At 44.7% G+C, this 12,396-nt stretch overlaps 1 protein-coding gene across 13 annotated transcripts in view; it reads left to right on the top strand.

The window, feature by feature from the left end:
- The window catches only part of LOC120828943 (synaptotagmin-2), a 50,577-nt gene that overhangs the window by 13,806 nt on the left and 24,375 nt on the right, over positions 1–12,396 (top strand). For 9 of the 13 annotated variants that reach the window (XM_078087201.1, XM_078087237.1, XM_078087184.1 and 6 more), the window contains one exon: positions 8,527–8,591. The exons of the other annotated variants lie outside the window; for them this stretch is intronic. The gene's annotated coding sequence lies outside the window, so the exon portion shown is untranslated. The remainder of the gene's footprint in view (positions 1–8,526; positions 8,592–12,396) is intronic. 13 annotated transcript variants of the gene reach the window in all.

The raw sequence follows: 12,396 nt of genomic DNA, 5'->3' as shown, positions 1-12,396 counted from the left end.
CACGCAAGATGGATTCAGAAACATCCCACTGCTCACAGTGTGCACGGAATTACTCTTTCACTTATGGCACTGAAGATGGAATGAGGGCACTATAAAATGTGATGGAGGTGTGTTTCTTGATTTTCTAACATTTTTACCCTGACTTTGTTTCACCTGCACTTTTTCTGATCTACGATTCACAATGGAAATCAGGCCTGACTTAAGGATCAATGTTGTTCAGCACCGCTGGGCTCACAGCGATCGCTGGCTCTGACAAGCGGCAGATGGGGTGCTGCGCAGTGATTTACTGCTGCATACCCGGGGGGTGCAGTACTTTTTGTGAGCCTTTTTCCTCCTGAATAATTGATACAATTCTGTCAGGATTTCACATATTGTCCATTGAGCAGAAAGATTTGGCTTGTTATGTGTTTCTTCAAGGCTTTCTGGTTTTTAATTGTGAGGGTATTAACTTGCATCTGTTAGGATGCCGTAAAATGTGGACATTATGTCCTTTTTTATGGTGAAACCAGATTTAATGTAATCCAGTAATCCCACGGCTACCTGTAAAGTTTGTCTTGTTTGGCAGGAATAAAAAGGATAGATAATCACAAGATTTAACTTGTCTAAAGTGAGCTGGATGACTATGCAGAAACACTAAACTAGAGATCACCACACCCATCCTCGTGTAACTGGACTTTACAACTAGTTCAAACTGAATCAAATTGTTTTTTTAAAGATGTTTTTTAGGGGTACCAAACAGTCGGGAAAGCCAAAATGCCGCCATGATAGAAAGTCACAGGAAGACATCACATGCACAGCCCACTGCATGATTTGAAATCCAAGAAAGAAATAAAACCCGGTTTGATTTCATGGGCATGTGCTGAAAACGTACCGTTAGTGCAACATCCAGCTGGAAACATTTGATGTGACCCTTTTGAATGATTCACTTTGCATTTTTGCCAGCGAGTGAAGTATTTTTGCGGTAACATTTACCAGCCAGGCCGCAGCACTGTGTGTGTTTGTCAGCCAGCTGACGCTGACTGCCAACAACGTCTGACGGCTCCATTGTATGAGGAGCTACAGCTACCGTTCGCCAAAATATACAGAGGACAAAGTCCAAGACTTTGGTCATCCACAGACTTTGCTTGTTGAGCCCTCAATCGGTTGATTTTCGATATTGATGAGGATATCTTCATCTGGGAATCTTCTGGGAACCAGGTGTTGGATCACAAGAATCAAATCTCACTTGAAGCCTCACAACATTAGATGTATAATGTTTGCAAGTAGAAAATGAACCACTTGTAAGAGACACAACCCTTGGACGACACAACATCTGCCTCATCGTAGGAGCGTTCCAACGATTCGGCCTTCGCGGCAGGTAGCTGCTTCCAAACTGATGAGTGCACAATTACCGCCATGTTTCTAACAGGCATCGATTGGTCTCGTCCTCTCTCTCGCTCCTGCCATTGATTGTTGATGCCGCTCTTGTGATTACGAGGCCTCGTGAGGGCAGGTGATAATACACTACTGTCTGGCTGCAGGAGCGTCCCCGCGGCGTCTCTCCTTTATTGTCTGGCTGCAGGAGCGTCACCCCCACGGCGTCAACAGTATTTTGTGTTTTCTCTCACGGATGTATTCAGAAATATTATTTCAATGGTGAAATAAATGCAATTAGAAGGAGCTACTGTATTTATGAATATTTGCTAATGTGCAGCTGATCACTTGAGACGGTTTCCGGGTAGCAGCACTGAGGAACACTACACTTGATTTGATTGCTAACCACTAGACATCAATGCAATTCAGCATTTAAAAAGGATCGTACGAGATATTTTGGAACACACATACAAAATGATTATACAATTTAAATTCTAGATATACAATTTAAGTTGTATTTATGATGACTAGATGAAGCTGGTGTAATTACGACATGCTTTTCATTATGAGGCACTTTGGCTAATATTATGTAACGTCAGACTATGTCGGCGCAGTTCTTATTTAAATTGCAATCAGAGATGGATGAGTTAAAGTATTTAGTCTACTTTCCTCTCCCCATCCCTGTGCAAGCACGTTTCAAAGGTCAGCTCTAATTTAGTTTTTAATGAGCGCTTAATTGAAAATGACTGTCTACTTTACAGATGATCTCAGTTAAATATTGCAATGTTCTTCGGGTAAATCTTTCCACAACAGTGTTTTCCTTTACCCTAATATTTGACAGATATTTTGCCATTAACCTACTTTATTTGATGGTTTGAAATGTCCTGTAACCGGAGGAAAGTGTCCGTTTTGTTCACTGCGGTGAGACTGATTCTGATACAGCATCATTGTGCAGCAACAAGAGTCAGTTTTTTTGTGGTGCAAGGAGATCATCACGAGAGGTTATCTGTCACACCCAATCTGTGTTTGACTAATGGCGCTGTGGTTTCCAAGATTTGGGCCGGCCTTGTAATAGAGTTTACTCATGATGTGAAGGTGAATGATCCCCGTGAGCAGCCACTCTGTTTGCTACTTGTGGCTTGTCTGTTGTTTGTCCCACGATGCCTTTGACCGCACAACAAGGAGCGAGAAAGAACATCCGCCCTCCGCAACAACACTGCACTCTTTGAATTCCCCCAAATTATAAAATAAAATTAGAAGACGTAACATGTAATATAAAGGATCAGAATTAGATTGGACGTGTAGCACTTGCTTTACGGTATGAGAATCGATCGTTCCTCCCAACTTTCAATATATATTGTTTTTTTGTGGTTTATTATTTTGAAGGTCCTGCAGAGCACATCACAAGAACCTATTTGACATTTATAAGAGTTTGTTGGTCCCCTGGGGAGTTGTGTTGTTTTTCTAGAGCCACACAGCTCTCAGGTAGCACATAATTCAGAGACATTGAGCTCTGGAGGCTTTCGAGTCTTTGCTCCCTTTGTCTTTGCACAGATTGTTCCTTTCCATAATTATCAACAAATTATTCCCATTGGGATAATAATCTGTTAACTCAATCAATGCCTGGTACAACACGTTTACGTGTGTGCAATGTTAATGGTCAAAAGCAGGGAGTGAATTGATACTGTTAATATGAACCAATCCTCTCCCTGTCTAGCGTGTGTTATATTTCATTTACTGGGCATGTGAGGAGGGAAGCAATTAATCTGGAATTGTGTGCAGGTTCCACCCAGCTGTTGACCATTTCTCTGGAACTAGATGATGAATCGCCTTATTTCAGCTCATAAACACAGGTCTTGTCTTTCCACGAAGGACGTAACCAGAGGAAAGTAGGATTTATGGACAGCAGCTTTGTGAAAAATAGCATTCGGTTTGAATAAGTGAAGCAAGAAGTCGCTCCGTAAAAGCTGTTAAGACTGGAGGACCAAGAAACTCTTTCTTGTTCTCGCTGTGAGGTTGTGAGGCTGATGGAGACCTTTATAATGTACTTGATGCAGACATTTCAAATTTAGCCGATCGATCTGTGACCCCTGCCCAATTATTTTTAACCTGTGCATCTAAATAGAGGATGATCTCCACAGGGCTTAATGCAGGATAGTAAGGGATGCTGAGGGTGAAGAGTGTCGGCCCACAGTGCTTCTGTCTGCCCTTATCATGTGAGCACTGTGGGGGCTCAGCGGAAACACACTTTCACTACAACAATGCACTCAATAAATGTCATATATGTGCCAGGTGTGTCTGCAGCAACCTTTGTGTTTGATTGATTGAATGAATGAAGCAAATCAATGCAACCCATTGTCATGACACCAAATATCTCTTAAAAATTATTTAATATAAATTCATAAGCAAGCGTCGATGTGAGAAAGCAGTCGCCTCAAAGTCTTATAGAACAAGAGCAGCCAAGAGGAACGCAGCACCGTGTGTGCCGGTAGCTCCGTTAGCTGGGGGGGGGGGGGGGGCACTCAGCAGTGGTGGGGAGTCAGCAGGGAGTCAGCAGGCAGTCAATGGCGGTTTAAAATAGCCACTAAAAGGTGTTTTAAGTGGGAGAGACCGCAACTGCATAGATATTATAACAATAAAGGTTGAGGACTGGCCTTTGAGGTATTTACTTGAAGGTACTTGTATGGGAACAAGTTCATTGACAGTTTACAAATCAGTACACGGTAAGAATCCGTAGATGTGTATACTAAACATTTGGCAAATATATGTTCTATTGTGCTGTATTAGAAGGAGAACCTGCAGACAATGGTCCATTGAGATCATTTGTGGAGGAGGAAAAAGGGGCCTTTCGGTACCTTTTGGGGACTCACTTCTGACGAGATGCTGGATGCAACATTGTCGGTTAAGCTGCTGTAGAACTCTGCCAGCAGGGGTTCCAACCAGCAACGGCATTTTACAACCCAAAACAATTGCTGGTGGCAGAACGGAGGAGGAAGCCATTTCAGATCACTAACATTCCTTACTGGGGCAACGTAACGACACCGTGGTATTGATCGTCCCGGGCTAAGTGACTCTTTTTAACAGTGTTACTAACAACACATATACATCCAAGTCCTGCACATCAACAGGGAAAATCTTTCAAATTAATATTATTTAATGTGACGTTTTTATTTTACATTACAGGTCATTTAGCTGACGCTTTTACCCAAGCGACTAACATTACATTTTTAACCTGTGGCTTTTTACATTTCTGCCCGGGGAGCAATTAGGGGTTATGTGTCTTGCTCAAGGACACTTCGACTTGAGACATGGGGCAGCCGGGACTCAAACCACCAACCTTGGCTCCCCTCACTACCCCTGCGCCACGACGACCCACTTTTTGCTAGTTTCCTGCCTCATGTGTTAACTTCACTTCCTAAAGTGTGCTTTGCTTTTAATTACCAATGTTGTCAAATTCAAAGAGCAGTGTGGTATTTAAGGGGTTATATATTGGCAGAAATAAAATACTTTTATTCATTAGTGTGTAACCATCAGAAACTAGTAAGCGTTTGGTTTTAGTTGGAACAATCTCGTCTATAAACACGTGGACCAGGACGTCCTGCACGGAGGAGCGCCGCCACGTTGCCATCAAACGTTTGATGGGCAGCGCATTTTCTCTCTCTTGTTTCCGCCCCGGCTGCATCGGAGCGCGAAGATGCCAAAGTGTCGCCGATTGCATGTTTCTGCCGACTTTAAAGGATTCCCACAGTCAGCGATCTGTCATGTACGCAACCACCCATCTCGCTCCTCGCCCTCTCGCACTCTGGGGAAACTGTCTGGGCGATAAACAGCGAGGCCCACGGCAGCCGCCTCCATTTACATTCAGGCAAACGGCGCATTAAGGAAACCTTTTCATGTGCCCCGTTCCCTCAATCAGCTTCGTACTACCAGTTATGGGATCTACATCCTTTGGCATTTGCGAGATTGCGTCAAACAGCATCCACACAGACCAGTTATGACTAATATAGGATTACTAAATAAGTCTTGGTGTTGTTTTCACTTGGATCGTAGCTTATTTAGGCATCGATGTTCATCATTATGGAGACACAGTGTGAAGGATAAAGCGTCTAGTGGTGTGGTTACAGACTGTGACCAGTTGAAACGTGGACGTTTCAGTTTGTGCAGAATTAAGTGCTGCAGCTACACAATACCAACAGAAGATATTTAAGATAAAATATCTCATTTCTGCCCATAGCGCCCCCTAAATGCGACACGCTGTACCTTTAAGACTTAATACGTACGTGAAGCAAATCCCTGACCTACCTGTGCACTGAGATGTGACGTCTGACCAAGCTTAAAGAAGAGCTGCTTCGTAAAACCCATTTCATGACATCGGGAGTCCCTCCTTCCGACCGCCAGACGCTCTTTATTCCGGTGTCTCAGGTCAAACTGCCTTTTGTGTTTCACGGGACCCCCCGTGGGCCTTTTAGGTTGTGCAAAAAATGTGTGTGATCGCACGACCGCTTCTTTAAAGCGTCCGCCTGCCTTCTGGCTCCGTGTTAAACCCCTGCATTGCAGCACTGCCGGTGGGATTTCAGCAGGCTCGGCCCTTCTTTTTTTTTCTTTTCTTTTTCTAAACCTCCATCCTCACAAGAGAGAGATTAAATTTGGGCCAGATCTCCTCCTGCGTAGAACGCTCCTCGCTCACACACGCACTTCTTCCAGCGTTGATACGCTACGCTCCAGAGAGCACAGGGCAGCTGAGAGCCCCCCAAAGTCTCCTGTAGGCTCCCTTTGCCCCCACCCCAACCCACCCCTTTCCTCCCCCACCCCACGTCTGTGTGGGAGAAGCAGTCATGGAGAGCCACGTGTCTTGGAGACAGAGAGGGGGAGAGAGGGGTGGGGGGGGGGGGGGGAGAACATGGGAGCCGTGGGGGCTCTGCAACCGTAGTGCTGCTCAGTAATCTCGTTTAAAGAACGGATGGTTCTGTAGTTCGGTGCCGAGTGACTTTTCCAGTTGTTTGGACTCCATTGCCCTCTTCGTCAATTGGAGGATAAAGAGGAAACATAAATCAAAGAATGCTCTTTCTCGTGGACAGCAGTGTGAATATCAGCAGAAAGCTTTGTTCCAGCCGTGGAGAGTCAACTAGAACGCTGCTTTTTGGAATCCTTTTCACACATGAAATGGAGTTGGGGACTGGTGGCAAAAATGTTGGTAACGCTGATGAGATGACGGTTAATGGTTACAGGAGACACTAACATACAAGGAAATTAAAGCAACAATCATTGTCAAAGTGCATGTGATGGACAATGAGGACATTATACAATTGTATTGTAGTTAGAATTTGCAAAAACATGAAAAAATAATAGAATATCATTAATAATGTAGCAGCAAGGTATTATTTCTCTATAGCTCAACCTGTTCTAAATTCCTCCTCAGAGTGCAGGAACTGTTTCACATTTGATGTCACCTACATCCTGACATTGAACGATTTGATTTCCAATTGTCCATTTTGATAATAACACGGATCACTCACGTGGACCTGCGATGAAAGAAATTAAATCGTTAAATTCCTTTTCCTTTTGCCTCTGCGTAGAGTTTGGTCCCTTGGGGACATACATAGGTGTGTGAAAGATCTAATTATGTTCACCAAGAGGCAATTCCCTTTGCGTGATAGTATCTTAGAACGGGCTCAGCCGGTCGGCCATGTCAGCCTGCCAAATTATGGTCTTTTACATTTTTTCCCGCCTTCTTTGTGTAAGATTGGACCCATGAATGTACCTTTACAGGATAACGCATATTTCTACTTTAACGTTATCTTATTATATAAGACTATAGCAGCCAAGAACCTTTATGTTTCCAATCCAATTTGATTGAGTTTATCTTTTCTTGTTTTGAATCCAGTCCTTGTCAGTTGACCTTTCTGTTTGAAATAAAAGGCCACTTGTGTTCCTGGAGTGCTGCAGTGTGAAGCACTGCTTTACTCCTCCCTGTCACTTTAGTGCCTCAGCTAACTGCAAATAACTCACTTTGACAGTTTCTCAGCGTTTCTATGAGGACTGCAGGTATGTCGCCGGAGTCGGCCATCTCTTTCTGTCGATGCATTTCGTGATACAATCAAAATAAAGCAAATAAGTCCAGTGGATCATGAAATCGATTGTCTTGGTGAGAAAACAAGAAGGATATCTGGCAACAAATAGAAAAAACCCTGAAAGGTTTTTTATAAGAGCACGGACGGAATTGAAAATTCTTTAATTTGGTCGTGCACACTGGAAAGTCCTCGGTCACGGCTCGCTGCTAAGCAAGCATCTCAGAGCGGGTTGTTGTACCTGCAGGGAATAGTGCGTCATTGGGAGGAAAAAAAACGCTAATTCGCTTGGAGCCGGGTGGATGAGGCTATACCGCTATCTTAAAAGCTCACAAACCTTTTATCTCCCTGCTCCCCGGCTCCTCCCCGACGACAAGACTCCGGGAAGTCCACTTTGGTTTATGCACAGGTTAAATAACGCTGATACATGTCGCCTATATGCATTATTTGTGCCAAACTAACCAAATTGTTTTTACAATGTGTAATACAACAGCCACAGGGATCTGGCTCGGCTCATAATTAGTTGGTTTAAGTAATCAATTTTGCTCAAATTTTGTCAATTAAATATTGGATCCAATGTCTTATAAACAAACGTTTATTCAAAAGGGGCTCGATTTTGCCGAAAAATGTGTAGAATCCCAAAGCTTGCTGGGTGGAGTCTTACGTTTTGTTGTTCTGGTTCACAGCCGACAATTAAACTGGTACTACGGTTGTGACCATAATTTGGTTCAATAACTGAGGCGTAGTGTGCAACGTGTAGCTTTCAGTCATAATTCATTTGTACTTGGCTATATGTCATCTTATTTATGTGAGCGGGAGACACATATCAATATTCTTCTTTTGGCTCTAATGGGATTCTGCAGTGTGCACATTAAAAGTTCATTTTTCCACGGCTTTATTCTAGACTGCTAATCACACCGGGTGTCAGCATGATGTAATGCCATGGCTTATCTTCCAAAGATACTCACACCACTTTAACTGCTCGGCATAATCAGAGAGGTTTGACCTTTCCGCCAAGATTCTCCAAGAAATAAATGAGAGATCTTTCTTCTGACTCCACGATGGAACTATGCGTCTCTGACTTCACATTGTCTTTCTCTTTCAGAGCTTCTGATTGACAACATTCTCACTGTGATTACCGGCTTCTTTTCAAGGAATCGACATTTGGCTGTGAGTATCCCACTATAGCGGTATATGTTACGTGTTAAGTCCAGGCTCTGAGCCAAACGACCTCCCGTGACCTCTGAGGTTGCGAAATGGGGAGAGAAGGAGAGAGGAGGAGATCCTCCACTCCATCAGTGCAGCCCAGTGTCATTGCTGTGACCGAGGAGACAGATCACTGCACATTGTTAGAAGCCTCCGTCCTCTCCAGCCGCCCTCTCAGGAATATCTCCCTCCTTCCTGCCTGCTCCTGTGTCCCTACTGTCCACTGAAGGCACGGCCCAGATTGCACACCATCTATGACTGGACGCTTCTTCTTCTTGTTTTATCTGTCCGGTAATTAAACACTGATGAGAATTGACTTATTCATGCATCCCATTTATTTTTGGGGTAAACGTTGAGTTAAAAAATGAATAGCCGTGTATTGACTTCCCTGGATGGCGTGTTGGGTTTTCCCCGTCAGTCCTCTGCGTGAAGGAGCTCACTGCAGTGTGCAGTCTGCAGGAGGGGGCGTGGCCAAGGATGAAGGTGCAGCCCACTGCGCGCGGACATGACTTAGCGTCGGATTGGTTGGCTTTCCAGCGCACCGTGCACACTCCGGGCCTCGGACGATGAATAAGAGTCATTTTCACCGGTGATGTGAGCTCCAGTGCCTCAGAGGCTGCAGGAAGCCAATAAAACTCAGCGGGCAACTGCCACGCCTTGAAGGGCGGTTTGATTTTACACCGACTCCGTTACCACGGCCGTCTGCCATCGTTCGGCCCTCACTGCCTGTTGTCAGTCTCTTTGTTGGTATCATTGATCAGCTCAACATCTATTTGGGCCGAAGGGAATGGTGGTCCACACTTAGTGGTTTGAATATGCAGCAGCATTAGAGGGGTTTTTTTGCGGGGCGTAAAAACCAAAGCAATGGGCTGAAAGGCTCCATTTACCCGAGAGAGTCGTGTGGCAATTTATTGTACGAGCGACAATAAAGTCCATTTATTTTGTTCTTTGTCACAACAACATTCCAAAAGAAATGCTCTTTGCCAAAATGTAAGACAGGAGAAAGTGTTTCAGAAGCTGAGACCAGTGAAGGCTGGCATTTAATTTTGAAAATTAAATTTTTAGTTGTAGCACAACGAAACACAAATAATTATTTATTAAATGGCCTTTGTTGCTGCTTCAATACGTCACGCACTTGATGTTATTCTGAGTATTCATGTGTACAATTTCACTAGTTGTCACCTGCAGTTCACCTTCAATCTTCAGTAACGCAGAGCAGTTTCCGAACCGCGGCACAGACGCACATTATGGAAACAGGGCTCCATAAGAGGGGTTTCCATCTCGCCTTGCCATATTTTAAATGGGCCAACCAAATGAAACGCAGAGAATCTCATTTTTGCACCTCCTCTCATCTGCAGCACCACATCCTAACACACAGATCTTAATCCCCCACTGCCTGGCAGCCGCGGCGGAGTACATTTACCACACATACATGAAGGCACCATTCGCTACAAAAGATTTGGAGATCGGTGGAGAACGGCAACAATGCTCCGCCGCCTCAGGACTTCACTTGATAAAAATAGCGCTGGATGAGATTCTTTGTGCATGTGTGCTGTATATGGAAACTCGAGACACATCTTGTCGATTTTTTTTTTTTTTATTGTTCTCACATTCCCAAAATAGAAAAGAAGCATCACAATCTTCGTCATCTTTCCTATTTTGCTCTCTTCCTGTGGAGGTTCTGTAGATCGTATCCAGCGTCTCTGAAGTACTGTCACCGTGTTAAAACCCAGCCACGTGCCTCTACTCGTTGCTCAATGCTCAAACATATGGCATTGCATGTGATTTCGTAGAACAGCCATTGACTGATTGGCTGTACATGGCTGCTCTCCATGCAGTCGGCTTCCACAGCAGGCGCGCCTTATTAAATATGTATTCTGAGTTGCACTGAATCTCTCTGGAGACTCGGCCTGTTTAGTTCAAAGTAAGGTCTGATGGAGTTTTTTTTTTTTCTTCTTTCTCTCTTACTACTCAGTCAATGAAATTGCTGGATCATTAGTGTATTTAGTGTGTGGTGTAACAGCAGCGGTCAGCAGTCTAAAACGATGACGCGAGCATTCGTATTTGTCATCTGTCACTGGAAACCACCATGCGTCTGTTCTCCGTGTTTCATGGGGCGGCTGCCAGTGTTGCTCGCCATGGGTTTACCCAGCGTGCAATGAGTCCTAGTTGGATCAATATCCTGTTCCCACTCAGACGGTGAATCAGACCCCGGCTGGGTTCAGGGCCACCGGGCTGCAGCGGTATCGCTCACGTTGTGTAACAAAGAGCGCACAAAGCAAGCGATGCAGGCTCGAACGGGCTTCTGGGCTTGAATCTATAGATTCTGCAGCACGGCCTAAATGTTTTGCCATGTTGTTGATGAGGAGGGGATATAAACTATCGGGCTTTGTTTGGTCCAAATCGCATCGCAAGGCTGCCATTTTACTTTCACCCTTCACAAAACAATATGGAGGTGGAGAGCATCCAGAAGAGCTGGAGCTGCCAGCGCTCCATAAAAAGACCAAAAACAAAGGGTGAACTCATCCTGGTAACGGGTTTTGTGTGTGTAGCCAAAGCCGGATCTAGCTTTGAAGTCCAGAAATGATTTAAAACACATCAAATATAGATAGATGTAGACGCAGGCACGGCTGCAAAACAACAAATGAGCTTCATGCCACAGACAGTGGGGGGGGGGGCAGAAAGCATTGAGAGACGACCGACACATTGTCTCTATTGATGTTTTTCTGTGATTCGTTTACAACAACAAAAATCTGGAAAATTGGCCAGCAACCAGAATTCAGAGACGAAGATTTCGAGCTGTAAAAGCCAGCGCTCGTGTCGTTTTCCTTGATGTGTTTAACCAGGACAGCTCCACCGCCCTTATAATTACCAGACCACTTCCTATTATTCAAAAACCAGCTACCGTGCATCGCTGTCTGGACCAAAAACTGAGGAACAGTATTTTCCATAGACAGGAAACAAATTACATTTCTCTCGTTCTCCCTCCCGTTGTATGTTTTGAAATTACAAAAAGCCATCCCACTCCACCTTCCATTTTCTCTCCGATTGAGACTTTATTGATTTTTTGTTCAAGTGCTTATTGCCGGCCGGTAAGGAGGGTGATTCACTTAGGGGACGATGATAATTCTCGGTGACGCGCTGTGATACCCGAAGGGCTCCAAACTGTCTGGTTGAGCGTTGGTGCTAAGAGAAAGAGTGCGTCACATCTTGTCTTTAAACTAGCAGATTTAGTCACATGCTCATTGTCAAAGGAAGGCAGCAGTGTGAGCTAAGGCGTCTGGGTGGCACTTTGCACTATTTGTTCAATGATGTATTCATTTTTTGATGCCTTTTTCCTGCGGTTGTCCTCGGGGGGTCGCCCACAACTGTCTTCACTGAGCTTCTTACACAAAGCAGTGTGAGGTCAGCAAATGTTTGTTTTTTTTACATGGCAAAGATGCTCCGTAGGATTAAAATCCTCCTTGATGGGAGGGGAGCAAGTGCAAAGCCATCATTCATATAGATGGATGGAAATGGAACGACGGCAGACTGCAGCTGCATGGCAAATGACGGGCTCCTTCTTCCCGTCTTGGTCTCGTTATTTAGCCGAGGTCTCATCCACAGTGTGTCATTCTTTTTCCTTGTTTACTTATTTACATCCGTTCTTTTTTCTTCGTGCAGCGGCCGCTCAGCTGCACGCCGTGCTGCGCGAGCGAGGGTGTGGGCGCCCGGTCGGACGGCGGAGCACAGGGACGGGTTGCGGATTGCCCCTCGCGCGTCGGACCGG

This window comes from Gasterosteus aculeatus, chromosome 2, assembly GCF_964276395.1.
Source record: "Gasterosteus aculeatus chromosome 2, fGasAcu3.hap1.1, whole genome shotgun sequence".
Classification (NCBI taxonomy): Eukaryota; Metazoa; Chordata; class Actinopteri; order Perciformes; family Gasterosteidae; genus Gasterosteus; species Gasterosteus aculeatus.
Note: the sequence above shows the minus strand (reverse complement) of the source record. Positions and strands in the feature narration are given on the sequence as shown.